Below are 20,952 nucleotides of genomic sequence, written 5' to 3'. Positions count from 1 at the left end.
ACCTCAAAATCAATATTCATTCATTTCAAGCTTCAAGCTCACCTCTATATTGAATGTGCAAATCAAAATCAATCAACATCAATGGAAACCCCTGAATAAAAAGTAATAGAAGCATCATTCAGTCAGTATACCACCATCACAACAACCAGCATCGGGATCAAGAATCACCATTTGAAATGATATGGTATAGTATTATAGAGCATGTGTTTGTGTAGCTTATTCTAGAAAATGATACCAGGACCAAGTTGTACTGTACTGTACATAGTATATAGACAAGAGATTTTTTCTATAAAAAGAATAACAAAAAAAAAAAAAACAAAAAAATTCATCTAAAAGTAGGGACGTTGTGTATAGTCTTGGTTATTTATTTCTATATTACTTGAGGCAAATAAAAAAAAAGGCAACAAAACAAAAAAAAAGATAGAAAGGTATGTTTTGAAAAATTAATGAGCTGGGGTTGTGAGGACTCAATGCTTTTGGTTATCTTAGTGAAAAATGACAATGGAACTTGGGTGTTGTAAATGTTTTTAGACAAGATTGTTTTATTTTTGAAAGAAAACAAAAAAAAAAAAACAAAAAAAAAGGAAAAATGTATAAATAAATAAAACAAACTGTATGACTGCACTAAAAAGGACTCATGAACTTGCTCTATGCCGATATCAAAGTGGTACAGAATTTTAGATGCAAAATATTGATTTATTATAAAATATAAATTTTTTGTTAAAAGAAAGAAGTCTGAAAAAAGTTTGAAACATATCAAAGACTTTTCTCTGCAATCGAACTTTTTAAAATACGATGAAATTTTACAGCTCTTTAAATTATTTTCTTCACTCGACCTCTATAAAATATTTAAATTAAACAAGAATCTATATACCCATAAGGACACCATATAACATAAATGAAACCTAAGACCAGTATCTTTAAATCGGTTTGTTTAGTTGGCTCATTCCCAAAAGAATATTTCTCATTAGAAATTCCTATTTCCCCAAGTATCTCAAATAAAACAGTCCAAATTCCAATTTTATGATCTCCAATTTGAGAATCCTTAATTTATCGTAAAAACTTGTTCAAAGCAAAAGATTTCAAAAGTTCGAATATAATTTGAATTTAGTGCAGCTACTTTGATTATAAAAACAAGTAACATAAAAGTTGGAGAAATGTTCAAGACAAGACACCACCTGACATTTTCCATTGCGGTTTTCATTTTTATTAGTCACTTTCTAAGCATAACGGTACACAAAATAAATTTACCATACCAACTCTCACCATCAGAAAATAAATTTTATTCTTTGACATTAAGTCAAGTCTCACCAATGTGGACACAAACAAAGCCCTAAGGGCCTCAAACCATCAAAAACCCAAGGAGACGAGGAAATAAAATTAAGTACTTTAGGTTCGATGTTTTACATACATTTTCTGTAAAATAAGAAAACGAGATGAAAATTTCAATGATGTCCTTGAAAAAAAAAAACAAAAAAATGTATGTAACAGCTTTTGCTATTCCTCATCATCAACATGCTGTGTGCGTGAATATATTTTTCTTCGAGTATATTCAAATAAAATTGTTTCCTCTTCTTCCTTTAGTTACCCCAAATACATAATATTTGTCTATACATCTGGGTATGGCCTCTCTGTGAGGGGTAAAAAGGACATCTATTCAAAGATTGAAATTGGTTGAATTATTATGGCCGTTGGTGGTCGTTGTATATTGGAATGTTTAACAGTCCTCTCTGTCCAGATCCAGACTTCAACTGACTGATTGGGGGGGGTGGGAGGGTGGGGGGTAGACGATGTACATGAAGGCATTGCTGATGTTTTCTTATTATTATTTTTCTTTTTCAGTACAAAAGAAAGACTCGCTTTGCTCGGCAAATTGTCGCCATGGTGTTCGAACAGTTTTTTTTTCTTTTTTTTTTTATTATGATCCTGCAAGAAATGCCACCTCCTACAGTTTTTGTTTTTTGTTTTTTGTATTTTTTTTTTTTTTTTTTTTTTTTGGTATGAGAAAAATTACGATTTTATTGTTAAAGAGGATATTGAAACACCAATTTGACTTTGAGGAAGTAGTATGCAAGATTTTCAGCTTAGTGTTAATGAAAAAGGATATTTGTTTATGATGTGGATTTTGATTTTATTTAGATTATTTTTATTTTTATTTTTCAATAGACAGCGACCTTTTGAATGGAAGAAAAAAACAATGTTGAGGGTTGAAGTTGAGAGGATATTGAGAAGTTTTTTTATTTTATTTTGATATTGTTGTTCAGCCTGTTGCGAACCACAGATAAAAAACTTTGTGGTAGGAATATTATGATAGGATTTGAGATAAAGTATTATAAGGGTTTTTGTGTGTAAAAAACTTTATTGCCACAATTGATTTTTATTAAGTCTGTGAAGTTTTTTAGTTTGGTATAAGTTAAATATTTTATTTTGATTGAAAATGTTTACTTGCGGTATATGAATAGGTACTAATGTAGGACAAGTTTAGGGTTCGTAAAAAAAATCATGCCATAACAATCAATCAGACAAGACATTACGATGGTAAAGAATTCAAACAAAGTGGGTCTTGACACACATTCAATATTATGTACCAACTTTCTCTATATTTCCAACTTAGTGCCTGATTACACTGGTTTACAAAATTAAACTTTTTTTTTGTTGCCGGAACAAAAATATACTTTTCTGAAGGTTTTCGGTGTGCTGAACTTAAATCCGAAGTCAAAAAAATTCTAGCAGCTCCCGTTTTTGAGATATTACCGTTAGAAAGTGCAGCACTTCGGACCTTATTCTTTTATATAAGGAAAATTGTTTGAGCATATTTAGTAACGGTTTTTATAAGAACTATTTTCCACCTTTTTAAATCTGTTTAAATCTCTCCGATATCTTTTTTACTTCCCGAGATATCCTCAGTTGTTTGATATTTTTAAAAATTTTATAATGTCATTATCTTCTTTATGATATATGAAGCCAAACCCACTGACTTCAGTTTAAGATATCTCGGGCAATACATAAGATATTGAAAAGATTTAAACAGGTATCGAAAGATGGGAAATAGTTCTTATAGAAACCGTTACTAAATATGCTCAAACAATTTTCCTTATACAATAGAATAAGGTCCGAAAAACACAAAAAAACGTTTTTTTTGCATTTTCTAACGGTAATATCTCAAAAACGGGAGCTGCTAGAATTTTTTTGACTTCGGATTCGAGTTCAGCACACCAAAAACCTTCAGAAAAGTATATTTTTGTTCCGGCAACAGAACCCTTGTTAACCAGTGTTATTCACCACAAAAAACCCTGTTTTTTCCTGATTTTTCAAATTATTGTAGAGAAAAAAAATTGTTTTTTTTTTAAATTTCAAAAATAAGCTTATTTAAGCTGAATGATCCACATAGTAGTAATGTTGGAAACATTTTTCCAGATTAAGATTGATCGGAATACAATGCTTGAAATTTTAAAGGGAAATACCAGTTACATGAAAAACCTAAAAATATTGTAATTTTTTTGTTCCTTAATTTGTTGATGTTTTTTAAATGGTTTTCAATATTTGACTATAACTGACTGGAACAATAAATATTGAACATAAAAATATTATTTAATTATTTAAGTTTTTTATATTTAAATGGGTCACTGTGACGTATTCGTAACATTTTTGTTTTCCTTGAAGAAAACTAAAATGGTCTTGGCAAAATTTTGGTTTAGTAGATTTTTTTTTTGTTATCAAATTTTCAAATAAAATGAGTGCACATACATAATAAGTGATTTATTTGAGCTAATAAGATCTCGGAATTAAAAATCAAGAATTAAATTTATGAAATTCAACCGATTTCAACTAAACATTTTGTACAAAAGAGATACAAAAATTTTTTATAGCTTATTTGAAAGATAATAACCTAAATCTTAATCCAAATGAAGGATTTTTAAAAATTCCGTCATTGAATAGGGTAATTGATTTTTTTTGGTATAGATAGATGATTTTAGAATTACTGCATTTAGAAAAAAATTCTAAAAAATTTTCCAACTAAGCTATAACGTTTTGTTTGAACGTTGTACACTTGTTGGGGCTATGAAAAAATGATGATTTTGTGTAAAGGAAATTTTTTTGACAATTCTAAAGATGCCAGGTGAAAGATGAGGGAAAAAAAAATTAGGAGTCTAATACGGATTTTTTTCCAACACTCTACGTTTCGAAATATGAATTTTTGAAAAACACCTTGTTTTTTAGGGGTATTTTTGGGTAATTTTTGATTTTTAGCTTTTTTTTGGAGCTTTCAAAAAATCTCAAACTTATAGAACATAAAGATTTTAGCCTTATGCATACATTTGTGGAATCGTTTAGTGAGTTTTAACTGAATAACGGAAGAAACAAGTTTTTAAAAAACACGTTTTTTGACCGTTTTTAACCGATTTTCATTGTTTTTTATTTTTATCTTTTTTTCTTTAATAGATACAGGAAAAAGTATATCAAGTAATGATAGACCATGACCACGACTATATGTGTGCGAAGTTTCAATTATTCTCGTAAACACAATTTTGAGATAACGGTAAAATAAAATTTTAGAAAAAAAATTCTAGCTCTTTTTGTAGATGTCTCATAGACCTGATCGATATTTATATTTTGAGATAAGAAAATAAGCTTTCAGATGGTATAAAATTTTTTACAGGTGTTGGGAAAAAAATGGAATTAATGCCGTAAGAAGAAAAATTCACGTTTTCTTTGCTTTTTTTGATGAAAATGATTGTTTTCAATAAATTCTTTTTATACTTTTTGCGCATTATAAAAATTTAAGTATGGCTTTATGAAATGTAAGGTGAAATATATCACATGATATAAATTTTTTTATAGGTTGTCATTGAAAAAAAATTGTTTCAATAGCGTGAGAACATAAAATTATATGTTTTTTTTTGCTTTTTTGGTGAAAATTGATCGAGTTCAAAAAATTCTAGCCCTATTTGGAGATTCATTGACTCATTTTAAAAGCACACAACCTGTTTTCTTACTACGTTATCAAGTAAAATCATCGTCCGTAAACCGGCTTTATAGACAACCTCTTTTTTTTTTGAAAATTGTTTGAAAATTTATATACAAAATTATTTTTCTAGAAAACGGATCCAACAATTCTAGTATTTTTTTTTTTTCTAAAAATGTGTTCAAGAAATTGAATAGCATATACTTATTTTTGAGAAAGAAAGTAAGGAGAATGACCAAAAATATATTGAGAAAATTGTTCTTAACATTTCTTAAAAAAGAGCAAATATATTTTATGTATGCTTTACAGTCGTGCATCTTTTTTTTAAATATAGCAGAAAACTTTCATGTGTAAAAACCAGCTTAAAAATCATAACTTTCGAATTAAAAATGTTGATTTTTTTATACAAACTCTTAGCAAATATCAATTTTTATATGTTTTTTTGTATAGTGTTAAAGTAGTCAGAAAGTTTCTCGTTGTAGTATTTTTAACATGTTAATATTTACTACAAAATAAAAAAAAGTGATTACTACCTAACATATTGAAAATTTAAACCTACATATCCTACATTATATGGTCATTAAATTTGAATCTTTTTTCAATTCATTAACATTTGGTAATCAATATGTTAATTCAAATAAAATAACAAAACCAATGACATTAATAATAACCAATACAAGCAATAATCCAGGATATTCATACCTAAACAAAAGGACATAGGAATTTATCATTAAAAATAATGTTTGAGGTAAATAGAATCACATTACCCAAGTAATGTGATATGCAAATACAATGTGATTTAAATAAAATCTAATAACAAAATGCAATAGAAAATGAAAAACATGGTGAGAGTAGTTGGAATAGGTATTAAATTAAAAAAAAAAAAACATAAAATTCGTGTCCAATAGTATTTTTTTTTTCACATAAAATTAAAAATCTTAATTCTTTTAAATTTGTTTTTTAATATAAAAGTTACGTATACGCCACAGTAACCGGATAATTTTGCCAGTGAAGACAATTTGTATTTCTATAACAGAACAATAAAAACTTTTTCAGAAAACTCCTTCTCTTTGAAAATATAATTACAGCACTCTCAATCTTAAGTGACCCTTCACAAAAGATTCCATCAAATGTTAGAGAGAAAGTGAATGTAATTCCCTCACATGAATTATTCATTTAGTTCAATTTGTGCACAGATGTCGATACATTAAATAGACATTATTTTTTGTCTTATATTTTTTTGTAAAAAGGATTTTCTTTTAAAATTTTTCCTGGTCGATAAAAAATCAATTTTAGTATTTTTATGATATTTATGTCACTTTAACAATGTCAAATTGAATGGCCATAACGATTAGGAATCAATTCTGGCACCATTACATTTTTTACTTCTTAAAAATTATAACAAGAACAAATTTCTTTTTTACAAAAAAAGAAAAAAACTCTGAAAAGCTTTTTACTTATTGTATTGTGGCTTTTAAGTATCTTTTGTCCAAAGGACATAATTTTTCTCTCAAATCATTATTTTCATGTTCAAATAAATCACTTAAATCTCAAATGATAATTTAGGGAATTACAACAAAAAAAAAAAGGAAAAGATATTTAAGAGCCACTCGAGAGTTCTCACACTAAAACAACCAACACGGAAAAAATAAATATATTTGATCTAAATGTGAATCCTTTCTAAACGACGATGAATGGACAAACACGCAATACAAACAAAAAAAAACATAGAGATAAATTTCAATACAAATAATCTCTAGCTAGAAATCTCCACTTAATTACAAAATATTCTTCCTCTGAATGTGTAGGATACATGTGCAAATATTTATTTTCTTTAGTATTGGTATATTTTCTATAGAAATATGTATGTTGTGTGTGGCATACATGCTTTTCTCTTATTAACCATCAAAGTTCATCATCAACGGCTTGTTGGCGTCTTCACATTTCTAAGGCTAACTTTTATAGCCAGCTGCTGATGCTGAACTTAAGCGACTAATTGACCCAGTTTGTTAGTAATTATAATGTTGATGAGAGTAAGCAAAATGTTATACACTCACACATTCACATTTGCCTTAGCTTTTTAATTCATATAGATCAGATATATGTATCTCAGATATGGAAACCGTATAGAATAAATAAATAAAAAGATAAAATGCAATCGATGATTCAGATTTTCAACTCATCCTGTGCGATTTTGTAAGGCTTCTTTTTCATGGATGTCTTTCGTCATCATCGTCATATTAGATGTTTTTATTTTAGCAGAAAATACATCATGCTTAGTGCTCAAACGTTTTTATTCTTTCATTGCTTATACCAACCGGATATCCTTTTCTTTATCTATGGCAATGATGTACTCACATTTTGCTGGTTATAATAGGAGGATTTCACTGATAAATGTAGTTTATTATTTTTTGTTCCTTATTATTTAACAGAGTTAAAAAAATTAACGTATAAATGGTCACTGTGTCGTATGAGTAATATTTTCTTTTTTTTTTGTTAAGATTGAATGGTAAAAAAAAATCGACCCTCAACCAAATCACCAAACCATAATTTGTATTATTCTGTTCAAATATTAACATTATAAAAAGCTTTCATTACGTAGATGAAATGTTAGTTAAAATAATTTGATTTATTATTAAAACGTATATAATATTTGTTTTATGAATATAATCATGTTTCTCATATTTTCAATTGCATTTGAAATTAGATTTTATTTAAATTATATTGTATTTGCATATTACATTTGTTTTGGGTATATGTAATTCTATATTTACCACAAATATTATTTTTAATGATTATTCTCTTTTGTACTTGTATGAATAAAATTAAATCCTGGATTATTATTGCCTACGTATTGATTATTGTTAATGTCATTGGTTTTGTTTATTTTATTTAAATAAACATATTGATTACAAAATGTAAATGAATAGAAAATAAATTCAAAAATAATTACTATTTGCTGGTCTTATAGTTTCAAATTTCAAAATGTTCATGGCAATGATTATAATCTATTTTACATGTTTGAGAGTTTTTTTTATTTTCTGTTTAATAATGATAACGTGCTTTAAATAAAATGTAGGAAAAAGTGGTGCAAAAATTATTCCATTGTCTTTTAGGTGCAAAATTTCAACATTTCTTTTAAAATTCAATGCAAAATATGCACCCATTTCAGTTATTAAAAAAAAAAAAAAACATAAAATTATTCGATTCTGAAAGCAACCAAAATGGTATATTTTGTACACTATACTCAAGTAGCACACTTGTGCATAAATTGGTGTAAAATTCATTAATTTTGGTGTATAATTGAAAAAAACTTAAGATTTTGGTGTATTTGTCAAAAATATCGGTATAAAAAATACACCATTGTATTTTCTGTGCATTTTTTCAACATTTATTTTGAAATTTGGTGCAAAAAATTAACCGGTGCTCAGTTGTTTTTAAAATATACCATTAATGGTATATAAAATTAATCGTTTCTGCAACCAAAAAATATAACATATTTTTTGCACTATATATTGTAGATAAAATAGACCATTTTTATTTGCCAAATATGTTTTGGTGAAGCTTTAACACCATATGGAAATAAAATGCACTTAAATACATAAAAATAAATAACAAAATATAATTGAAATTATTCAGTGGCGATTTAATTCTTAAAGAGCACACAGCATTTTTAAATCAACAAAAATGAGTTTTTCGAAATTAAATTAATATAATGTTGTGTTGATATGTTGTACAAAATGTAATGTTGTTGGAAAATTTGATCGATCAGGAAATCATATGAGCTTTCCTAGATTGGATTCCAAGCTAAGCAATGTTATATCCCTATTTATCAGTGGTGTAAACGCAAACGTTGACCACAAATATTTTAGAGATTTATTGAAGAGGAAGGAGGAAGTTGAGCCGAAAGTACCAAAAAGATAAAGTTAGATGCAAATTTGGACAAAAAGGATGGAGAAGAGGATCTAAAAGCTCAAAGAGTCGATAAATATGAAGAAGATGTTGTTGCCGAGCAACAAGAACAGACTTAAAAAATGTATGAGTTTATAATAAATTTGTTTTTATTGTTTACAAAACTTTTTTTTTTTTACAAGGGTTTGCACATTTCTCATACCATAACAGCAAATAAAATATTCCGAAAAAAATATTTTTTGACATATTTTTAACAATTGTGCATTTTTCTCATTGCTCCTTTAGTTTCGGTGCGTTTTTTGTATAATTTCTCAATATAATATAAATCAGTGAATATTTTATACAGTAAATGCACTGAAAAGAGCATATTGCATATAACTTTTACAATTGTGTATTTTGTTTCTTTTTCTTTGAAATTGGCTCATTTTTTATTCCAAATTTAGGAATTGGTGTATATTTTGGACAACGGCCATATTTTTAAGGAATAATAAGAAAAATTGAGATATGTGTGGCCGCCATATTTAAATAAAAACAATGATTGGTTATTTTAATATATATACTGTCTTAATTATGCCACGTTTTTTGTGTCTTTGACTTGTTTTTAACAAAAAGTATTAAAAAAAGTCTTAAAACAACCAAAAACTATAATTTAAAAAAAAAAAAAATTTACGAATCGAATAAAAATCTTTGAATTATTAAAATTTTCGAGGCGCTCGAATTTTAGACGGGGTAGGGCCAAAAATCTATCGACAGAATATGCTTTGTTTTAAAATAAGGCACTCAGAATCGTATTTATTCATGATTTTATTACGTCTATAATTATTACGTAGGTGAATACTTAGATTCATATAATGAGTTTAAAATTCTTATAGACACTTTCTCTTATAAAATAAGTAACGGTGTAAATTGTAATTCATTAAATTATTTCGAATTGAAAAAATAAACTTCGGTTTAAATTTTAAATAGAAAAAATCTAAGTTTCGGATTTTAATACACCTATGGAGTATATTATATCCCAGTAGCCAGAACAATTTGTATACCACTGGCACAACTTATATACCGAACATCGGTACAAATTTTATGCAAGCGGTGTTTATTATATACGAGAACATGGGTATTATTTACACTGAAACAGAATTAAATGTCTAAAAACTGCACTAAAAAGTAGTGTATTTTTTATATTCAAAATGCATATCACGAAAGTGTAAAATATACACTAAATATTTTGGTGTATTTTTGACTTTTGTGCTACTTGAGTACTTTGGTGTAGGAAATACACTTCACCAAACTAAATAAGTGGGAGACGCCATATTTTTCAAAAAAAAATGACATTCGGCTGGACGCAATTTTAAAAATAAAGACAGCGATTAATTTATTTTACTATACGCAATTTTAAAAATAAAGACAGCGATTAATTTATTTTACTATATATATCGAATAAATTATCCCGCGTTCTCAATTTTTTTGTTCCGTTTATGAAAAAAAAACAACAAAAAAAATATAATTTTTGAAAAACTTATACTATATTCAATAATAGAAAAAAATTATTATTGAAATTTCCGAAGCTCTTGATTTTTAGACAGAGAAGTATCCAAAATCAGTAGACAGAATGTGCTTCGTCCTTAAATTAGGCAACCAAATTCATACTTATTCATTATTTTCTTATAGCCATATTATTCATTTTCATTAATTTCATAAGAAATGTACAAGTTTTAATTCATAAAACTGTTTGGGTTGAAAAAATAAACTACGGTTCAAATTTTAAATCAGTATAATTTTAATGGTGAATTTTATCCATAGATTTATTGTGTATTTTTCAAACTCAAAGAAATAGTTTTTCACCAAAAACCAGATCGTTTTTTATACTACTAATGCTATTTATATAACAAAAATCGGTATAATTGTTTATTCACACTGAGGGAAAAAATAAATTGAAGTTGAAACGTCGTTGTTTCTACTTTGATTTATGTGACTTTAAGATACGAAACCATCAAAAATTAACCTTCTTTCCACGTTGATTTTAAAATGTTTATCTGCAACGCAAAATCATTCCGAATAATGGTTAAATCAATGTGGTGTTCATTGATTTTACATTGTTTTATGGTGGCTTTTCCCTCAGTGCACCGGTGTTTATTATATACGATAAAACGGTATATTTTTAATATTCAAAATGTATGTATATCACGAAAGTGCAAAAAATACTACAAATATTTTGGTGTATTTAAGACTTTTGTCCAACTTGAGTCTTCGAGTTCGGCCATGTAGTTTAAGTTGTTTAATTTTTAAAAACATATTTTAAATTTCAAACAAAAATTTTTTTTTTTTTTTAAACAAACAAATTATTTTTTTTTTTAACTTTATTTATGATTTATATAAAAATAATTGAATTATTCGTTTTGGGAGAAATTTAGAAATTAAATAAAAGATAGTATGGCAGGTATCTTAATTTTTCATCCAATCAAATTAATTCCACAAATCCGTTTGGAAAGTCCCAAAATATTTGACTTAACAAATTCAAACCAAATTTACCCATCCATTAGGACTGTAGATCTTTATGTAGGCAGCCAGCCAGACAGAACTGCAGGAAATTTTCAATGGCCGTTTAATAATTTTGAAGGTAAAATGTTACGCATACGCCATAGTGAACCCACGTGGACTACAAATTACATATTATGATGTATTTTTAACAATTAATATTTGACACCCCGTGAATAAGCAAGGCCTAGTGACTACCAATTTTCAACCAATCTTTTATACATGTGATTAATTTGCAAGAATGGAATTGACCTGCAATTTACCTCCGAGCGGCAAGCAGAGATGGGTTTTTTCATGACAATGATACTCTAGCAAGAGGAGGTGGGGTTGCAGGAAAAGCAAAATAAATGCTAAATACTGAACGCTCATAGGGCAGGTTGGTTTCGCGTCAAAAAAATGTTTGAGGTTTTAATCAAAACTAACTATACGATGATGGAGAGGTCCAAAAAAGTTTTCGTCATGACGTCTGTCAGTCTGTACGTCGCTACAAGTCGGTGCATTTGTGATTCATCAATTCTATCTGTACATGAAGCTACAGCCAAAACGGTTGGACGGATTTTCTTGAAATGACGGATGATTTTTTCGTAATTCTCAAGGTTGTTTTTTTTTAATATCTGACTTAAAAAGTGTACTTCCAATACGAATTTTATAAGCTATTGCAACTTTCTCGAAAACATTTTTAACGATTTCGATTAAATTTGTTAATGATCTAAGCCAGGCTATTTGGATCAAACAAAACTCACATTTTGGTTATTTACGCATAACTCGTTTAAGGATTGACCGATTTATAAACACACAGATATGCCTTATCATTTAAAAGGACTTTGTTTATTCAAATTAAAAAAAAAAAATGTACTTGATTTTTTTTTATTTCTTTATAATTTCTAACCAAGTTGAATAAGAAAACTCTCAAAAATGACTCGAAATTATTGTTTTTAAAAGCTTATAGTCACCCAAGAGAGCAAGTAAAAATTATTTTTTTTTTTTTTAATTTATGTTTCTCTCGCCATCAAGAGATTTCGATGATATTTCTTCAAAAGCTCTCCTAAAAATTTGAACTTTGCAATTTCCTGAAGATTGGTTTTTCAAAAATGTGTAAATAAATTAAGTACCACCTTTGAACATTTAACTTTAACAAAAATAAAATTTAAGAATGAATGAACTTTATTGTTCAGATCAATTCCCCAATATCAACAGCTTAAAACATGCCTTAGTTGAGTACAATCCATAAATACACTTTTTTATTTCAAAAACATCCAAAAATACACTAATAATAAAACTAAAGAATTCGTTTAAGTTTTATTAGACACCACAAAATCCCCTACTATTCAAACCACCCTCTCTAATCATCCATCCTAAGAACAAAATCCATTTAAAAATGTAAAACAAGTAAAATAGTGCACACATATTCATCAAGCGATATAGTAAAAACGAAGAAATTCTTGTTGGCATCAATCAAATTGGATTACCTTGCCTGTAATTGTGTTTATTTTTTTTTTTCTATTTGTATGTCTCAACAATTTTGGCAGTGGTACTCAATTAAATGTATAAAGCAAAAAAAAAAAAAAAACAACAAAAAAAACAACAAAACATTTTAAACAGAAAAATTCTCTTTCATTTTCATTCAGCCTACAAAAGATTTTATTAGATTGAACTAGAAAAACTCAAATACCGCACAATGACAGCTAAAAACCGTATACAAATCAGTCAATGTCTTCAAAATTTAATTTATAATTAAAAAAAAAAAAAAAAAACAAACAAACAAACAAATAAAAACAAATTATTTTTAAGTTTGATTGAACAAAATTATTGTAGACACTATAGAAAATGATGATGAATACAAAAATGAAACTCAAGACTCATTTACGTCTTTCAAAGAAAAAAACATGACAAAAACAAATTTTCTAAGAAAAATGTCTAGAATTTCAATCCAAACAAAAGCGACTAGCTATATCCCTTTAACAATTCTTTATTTGGTTTTTGGCATTTTTCTGACATTTTAAAGGTAAAGAAAAAATGAAATCCTTTTGGGGAGATCTTATGTCTTAATATTTTATTTTTTTGTCTTCCACCAATTGAGCCTGAGCCCATTAAACCATCATCCAACGAATTTGTTGCTGGTTAAAAAGAAAAATATATATAAACCATTTCAACTCTGCAAACAGAGAATAGAAAAAAAAACAAAAAAAATCTTTCCATACAAAAGCTATTTCAAGAATAGAATGATGAAGAAAAAAAAATTGAAGTGAAATAAAAAAGGATTGAGGCTCATGGTAAACGAGGATAGCTAGCAATGATGTTGACAATGTTTACAATGAGCGCACAAAAAGGACTTTTCTACTCCTGTACTCGTTCTCGTTCTCGGTCTCCTTCTCATCATCATTTTCAAAACCGTCTTTATAGTTGTCGTCGTCGGAGTCCTTTTTTTTTCAATTATGTTGTTGAACAGTCAAAACCGCATATCTGAATTTCTTGTAGGCTGAAAAACTTATTCAATTGCAATTAAAGGAACAAGGATATACCAAATCTCTTCTAAATAAATTAACTTTACTGTTACTAAGACACGGCTTAAGAAAGGAGATTTAAAAATAGGAATTTTTTAAAGATTTAATCTTTAAATGATGTTAAATTTTTAAAAATATTTTTTAAGTATTTTTGGAAAATGCTAAAATTTCTATACAATAGTAACCCACTTAATCAAGAAATATCCTTTAAGAGTCCTTTTCTGTCTTAAAGAAATAAGTTATTATTTTAATTCTTGTCTACTACTTGAAAAATTCTTCACTTCACAAATACGGGGTTTCGACTGTTTCGCCAATATTTACCAAGTGAAAACTGTGTGTGAATGGAGTTTACCTATTAAATATAATGGTTCAACAGGATCTGCTTTGTGATTTACTATTTACACCCTCAGTCTGCTACCATCAACTTCGCCATTCCATGTCAAGACCAACCAACAACCTACAAAAACCTCCTCCCTCCCGGCCCCCATAAAGGGTGTCTCTCAAAGTGGTGTCAGTTGGTTTGTTCGCTTTTCTATCCTATAATTAGAAAAATAAAGAAAAAAAAAAATTCTTTTCTATGTTTGAGATGTGGCAACAACAACAAAAAAAAAAATGAGAAAGAATTCAGTGAAATAATTATTTTAAGCCTCCTTGAAGGGAAACTTAGCGAGAAAAAAACACAGAGACTCTCCTCAGCCAGCAACAGAAACAGGATGAGTAGATATGTATTTATCCACCTCCTTGGGCACTAAATTATCCTTCGTGCAATTGCTGCCAACTGACGTTCACGCGCGGCGGTTCTGCTTGCCTCTAAGTAGAGGTGCTCAATGCCAACATTAGATTCGTTATGAGTATATGTGTGTTTGTATCCTTTTTAGAATCACATTGTTTCAACTTTTTCCAAATGGGGGACAGCAAAAATAAAAGAAATACAGAACAACGGTAGGTAAGTTCTATAGTTATTGTGCCATATGGAAGAGTGAATGTTTGCTAAGCCCTATTGTACACATGTATGTTTGTATAAGTAGGTACCTAAATAGGTGCCTATAGAGAATCACTCAGGTGCAGAAGAAGTGAGGGAGGAGATGAGAAAGGATAGGTTTATTAGGAGAAGGACGAGTTGGGTAGTTTTTTTTTTGTTGTAGGTTTAATTTGTTCCGAAACAATCGTTAGAGGAGTTTAGTTTAAGCAGGTGGATATAATGTAGACTTATATGAGAGTTGGCGTTGGCGTGCCAGAGAACGAAATGAGTTTGTTTAATTGTTTTGGCTGTTAAAAGTTAAACTGGTATAAAATGTGACACAAGTGAAAAATTCTTTAAAATTATTTTGTTCTTATTTTCTGACAATAAATGGATAAAAGTTTGCATTCATTAAAAACAAAACAATAATTAAACAAAATTTGAGTAAATAATTTAGTTTTATTGAAATTTTTATTTTCAAATTTTTGTTTCAGTCACTAATGCCAGATGTTTTTGTCTTAGACATCTTGTATACTTTGTTATATAGATATAATGTATGATGAACAAAAACTTTTTATATTTGAAAATTTGAATACACATTTTCCTTTAAAATTAAAAAAATATCAGTATTTAAATTTTGAATGAAATCGGTCCAAACCTAAACGAGATATGGGTACGGAAATCAACAAGTTTTGCAAAAAAAAAAACAGCAACGCCATATTTCTACTACCGAAATTTTATTAAGAAAAACAAAAAAAAAACATTATTAACTCTACCTTTCATAGAACTATTTTCTTGGTTTCTCTTAAGTGTCTTAACAGATTTCAACGAACATTTTTTACAGAAGTGTTTGAATAACTGTGATACAGACTTATTTTGAACATTCAAATAAAAAAGAGTTTTTGATTTCTTTTAAATATACCTAAGCAAATTTTTTAAAAGCGGGCCATGATTTTTAATTTTTTTGTATGTGTCAAATTATGTAACCATTTTTTACTTGCGTCCTTAGGTAGGTACTTATTATATTGAAAGTTTATTATTCTTCAAAAAAAATTAATTCGAGATAACAATGAGACATGGCATTACGATGATGGAGAATGCTAAAAAGTGGGTATAGCAATTATGTCTTTCTGTCTCTTTGTCGGGCTGCAACAACAAACTACTGAAGTGATTTGCTTCAAACTTGGCAATTAAGACTTTTAAGTGATTCCCTAGAAGGGTAATTGAAAATTTTGTTTAAGTAGTCCATCAGAATTGGATTTTTTTTTTAATTTTCAATTTTTTTTTTAAAGGGGTTGATAATTCTTTTTAAATTTTGTTTTTGTTTTTATGTTTCGAATAATGGTTTCTTCAGAATATAATTCCAAATTGATTTTTTTGACAAATTTTTTTGAATTTTTTTTTATTAAAAAAAGAACGGAAAAAAAATCCAAAAATTCTTTGTAAGTAATTAAATGGAATACTCAGTTTGGAGAAGTAAACCATTTTAAATGGTGTTTTCTCGTTATTTTAAAAACATTTTAACGTTTCATATTAAATTAATAAATAAAATAAATTAAAATTTTTGTTTTGTGAATGCTATACAAAACTTTAACATTCTTAATAATTTTCAACATAAGAGCAAGTACATGCAAAACAGTCGTGCATTTTATTAAGAAGGTATTACCAAATCTTTTTTTGCAACTACAGTCGACTCCCTCTAAGTCGACCTTTTACGGGACTCGAAAATCGTTTGAAGTTTGAGGGAAATTCGAGTTAGAGGGATTTATTTAATATTTTTTCTTCAAAATTGTTCATTAAAAATGGTGAAAAAGTTCGACTTAGAGGGAAATTCGAGTTAGAGGGAGTCGACTGTATACATATATTTTTTGTAAAATACATGAAATTTTGTATTTATTAAAAAAAAAAAACAAACAAATTTAAAATAACCGGTTCAACAATTTTGCAAAAAAAAAAAAAACAAATCTAAAATTTGTTTTTTTTGCATAAAAAATAGGGTTATCTAAGATTATTCAAATATCTAAACATGTTACAGCCCAAAAGGATGCTTAAAATCATTGCTCAAGTGGAGAAAATGTGATAAAATACTTATAAAACTAAAGTCCAAAATACTAATAGAACAAACAAATTTATCATTTTTGTAGTGATTTTATGATATCTTAGCAACAAATCAATTTAGAAAAAATTTTAATGTTCTACAAAAAAATAAAGTCTGCATTGTTAAATATTTTGTTTCTCTTCTTACATTTGAGTTCAATTTTAAATTAAAAATAAACCCAAACCTATTTTTCAACTATGGACGGTAAGACTGAAATGAGGCTTAAAAATTATGTAAGTTTATAATGTACCTGAAATATAGTAAATCTGCAAATTTGCAACTTTTCATTTACCAGTTTTTTTCTTCTGAGGGATCCAACTTTTGAGATGAAATAAAACACAACGTTTTAGAAGTTTTAAATGATTTACTTCTAATCACCTCAAATTCCAAATTTCTAAAAATTATGAATATCTAAATTTTAAAATTAAATTTTCTTTGGCATAATATTTTTCTTATGACATGTCATATAAGCTGGGTCGGCGTAGTTGAAAAACAAAAGATAAACAATGAGCTTTGTAGAGTGGAGTGATCAACTTTGTCACATCTTTTAAGCCAAAAGTTCTTAAAATGCTTCTTAAGCAAAAGTTTTTCATATAAGAAAATAAAAATAAAATAAACATTTCTAGAAGAGTTATCTCTAATATATAAAAACGAGGTTATGTTTTTTTTTTATCAAAATCGTAAGAGTCCTTTTCAAAATAAAAAAAAATTTTCATTTACAAAAAGTTGTGCAATACTTGAAGTCTCTAGTGGGGCTTTTAGAAATCAGAGTGCAATAACAACTATAATAATAATGGTATCAAAAAAGTACCTGGGACTAAGATAGATCTTATACCAAAGAGTCTGTATTATGAAAATTTTATTAAATCATCTGCCCGAAATATTCAATTAATGAATTAGTTGTAAGTGTATCTTAAAAGGAACCAAATAAAGCACCTGAACAGAAAAAACATCTAATCTAATGCAATTGATTGTATGTATAAGTATTAGTTTGAAATTTATTGTATACCAATTTATTTTTTTTGTCTTGGTTAAAACTACTTTTCAGAAATACCAACGCCCAACCCCCTTTGTCTAGTGTTATTATTGTATTGTTTAGTTTTTTCCTTATAGCTTAATATCTCATTCATTTACAAAAATGAATACAATCATTCAATTAACTCATTCATACATTCAAATTAAACTCACTTTAAAAATGAATGATTTATTAAAATATAATAATAATGTTCTCACCTAAAAGTTTTTAATTTAACACCTCCTCGTGCAAAATAGCTACCAATCTGTCATAAATTGTCTCAGCTATCCGTTGCTTCAATTACATTAATTTGTTGTTAATTGTTATGATTAATAATTTTAATACATCACTAAATTATTTTTATTATTTATTTTCTTCGACCAAGTTGTTAAATTTATTTTTAATTTGAATTAGTTTCACATTATTAAAAAAAAAAATTAGCCTGTGCAATTAAAATAAAAATAAAGACAATTAAAATATCAAACAAATTAAAGATAAACAAACACAAATTTTTATGTTTAAAATAATATAAGAAAAATAAAAAGAATAAATAACAGAAAAAATTAATTGCAAACTTTTCAAATGCTTTGACAATCTTGAAACAAAATTAATTATTTTGTTCTTTTATTTTCATTTAATCATTTTATCAGTAAATATAACAAAATAATTACTCTTCCATAGTGTCAAAGCTCAATTAAAATTCACCCTCACTAGACCAGGGACCCCCCGTTTTGTTATTAGACCATTAAATTAATTCCAACACAAATTCCAACTTTAATAAGCGAACCAACACGAATTTTTTTTCTTCTTTCTTCCACACGAACCGATTTGTTTTAATTTTGTTTTCCCCATTCAAGGCGCATGTAAACATTTATAATTTATTTATTTATTTTTTTCTTTTGAGATAAGCACATTATACAGCTAGCAGTTTTGCCAAACTAAGCATAATAAATAAATTCACGACATTAGTAGAAAAAAAAAAAACAACACCACCCCAACATCAGCTGGGAATCGGATTCTCACAACAAAAAAAAAAGTAATAAATTACTGAACACACCCCTTTCCATGCACATCAAGTGTATTTAAAAAAAACACACACACTCTCTTTCTCTGCCACTGCTGCCAATATTCACAACGGCATTGTCCTTTTCATTTTTTTTTTTCCAGTAAATTTATATACTTTTTCAATTTTCACTTCAGCAGATATTTTATTTTATGACTTTTTTATTTTTCACGTACATAAAAAACTCAATTTTATGTAAATTTACTATTTTATTTAACTTTATTAAATATTTAAAGAACCGAGAAAATTGACACATACATTAAGGGGCAACAACGAGTGAGAGAATACAAAAAAAAAAAATGGAGACCCGAAACGCCATCAGGATCATCAGGACTCGTCAAGGGAATTAAAATACGTGTTTTTGACACACACGAACATTTTTCACAGAGCAACAAAGTTGTGAACAAAGAAATGAAAAAAAAAAAAAAGTGTCGAAAGCAAATGGAAAAAAGAAATTAACGGCCTTTTTGGTCACACAGCGCGAATTCGTCGTTTGTCGTTGTCGCCGTGATGCGTCGTCGTTGTCGTCCTTGTCGTCACTTCCCTAGGGATTTCCACTCCACTTCCTGATGGCTTAAATGGATTGTGTTTTCTGTTAACTTTTTCTTGTTTAAAATTTTATTTTCAGTAAAAAAAAAAACTTTTTTCAAACAAAATTATGACAATTTAATTGTTTCCGTTTTTTTTTAAGTAAAATTTGTTGCACAGGAATTTTGGTTTACATTTTTTTTTTCTCAATTTCTATATGTATCTATCCATCCATCCTTTGTGCTCCTGAAAATTTAAGAGGAATAAGATTCCTCTTCAATTTTTTTTTCTTTGTGGAGTACAAAAAAAAAATATTCACTCAACGGCGACAAAGAAGTGACGGTTCATACACAAGACGACGCGTCATTCCGATTAAAAAGCTGCCCGAAAACTGTGGTAGCCGAGTTTTCGAAAAACGCATCTCGTTGTCGTTGGTCGGTATTGCTTGGATTTTTTTTGAGAGGAGAAAAGCTTTAGGATCCTTTTTTTTTTGTCAGTTTGAGGAAAATCTCTATGACCGGCTAGGGGTTGAATTTTCCAAAATAATTCACCTCAAGAGCATCAAATGGCGTTGTGTGGTGTAAAAAATAGTATGAAAAGCTTTTGTAGCTCAGTTCTCTCATATTCTCTCGATTTTAAAAGCATTTGCTCAAATTACTCTGAAAAATTTTGTTGTATCTTCTTCTGTTGTAGTTTTTCTTTCTTTTGCATATTTTGTGTCTGTGTGTGTATTTGTGTTGATTTTTCCTAAATTCATGCGTGTGGGAAATAAAGTGGGCCTAATAGTGCTACCTGTTGCTTAGCAACAGTATAAAAGGTATCCCGAGAAAAGTATTGTTTTTCTTTCTTTAAAGAGCAGCTGTTTTTTTGGGGAATTTTTTTTTTTTTTTTATTTAGAATGTGTAGGTATATGAGACTTTTGTGTAGGGATGAAGATGACTTGTAGGAAAAACTCATAAAATCAATGCGTTTTGAGAGTAGGTACATACACTTTTTGTTGTTGTTTGATATTTTATACCAAGAATAAGATTTATTTTCTTGAGGTTTTAGTAGGTAGTAGGAAATTAAAAAAAAAAAAAATCAGGGAGATAGATACTTGTCGACGGAATTTTTAAATTATTTATGAGAAGTACTTTTAAATTTTTTTTTTTTTTGTAAAAATTGTAACAAACAAGGAAACGGGTAGACAGAAATTCCAAGGGGATATTTAAAAGGAGGGAAAATAATAATTTATTCAAAAAACACTTTGTGTCGATTGATTGATGATTTGCTATATCATATTTTTTCAAACATTTGAATCTGACGAAAAAAAAAACTCATTTTCTTAAAACAGAATTATGGAAAATATCAAACAAATCCTTTACCTTAAA

The 20,952-nt window shown here is 27.9% G+C and overlaps 1 protein-coding gene across 1 annotated transcript in view; it reads right to left on the bottom strand.

Annotated features, from left to right (window-relative positions):
• The window catches only part of LOC129910133 (uncharacterized), a 170,044-nt gene extending 149,449 nt beyond the window's left edge, over positions 1 to 20,595 (bottom strand). The window contains exons 1-2 of the mRNA XM_055987406.1: positions 18,663 to 20,595; positions 18,210 to 18,433 (exon numbers count right to left, since the gene is read on the bottom strand). The gene's annotated coding sequence lies outside the window, so the exon portion shown is untranslated. The remainder of the gene's footprint in view (positions 1 to 18,209; positions 18,434 to 18,662) is intronic.
• Positions 20,596 to 20,952: the final 357 nt, after the last annotated feature.

The sequence above is a fragment of the Episyrphus balteatus genome, chromosome 2 (assembly GCF_945859705.1).
Source record: "Episyrphus balteatus chromosome 2, idEpiBalt1.1, whole genome shotgun sequence".
Classification (NCBI taxonomy): Eukaryota; Metazoa; Arthropoda; class Insecta; order Diptera; family Syrphidae; genus Episyrphus; species Episyrphus balteatus.
The sequence above is the reverse complement of the archived record's forward strand: the minus strand, read 5'-3'. Positions and strand labels throughout refer to the sequence as shown.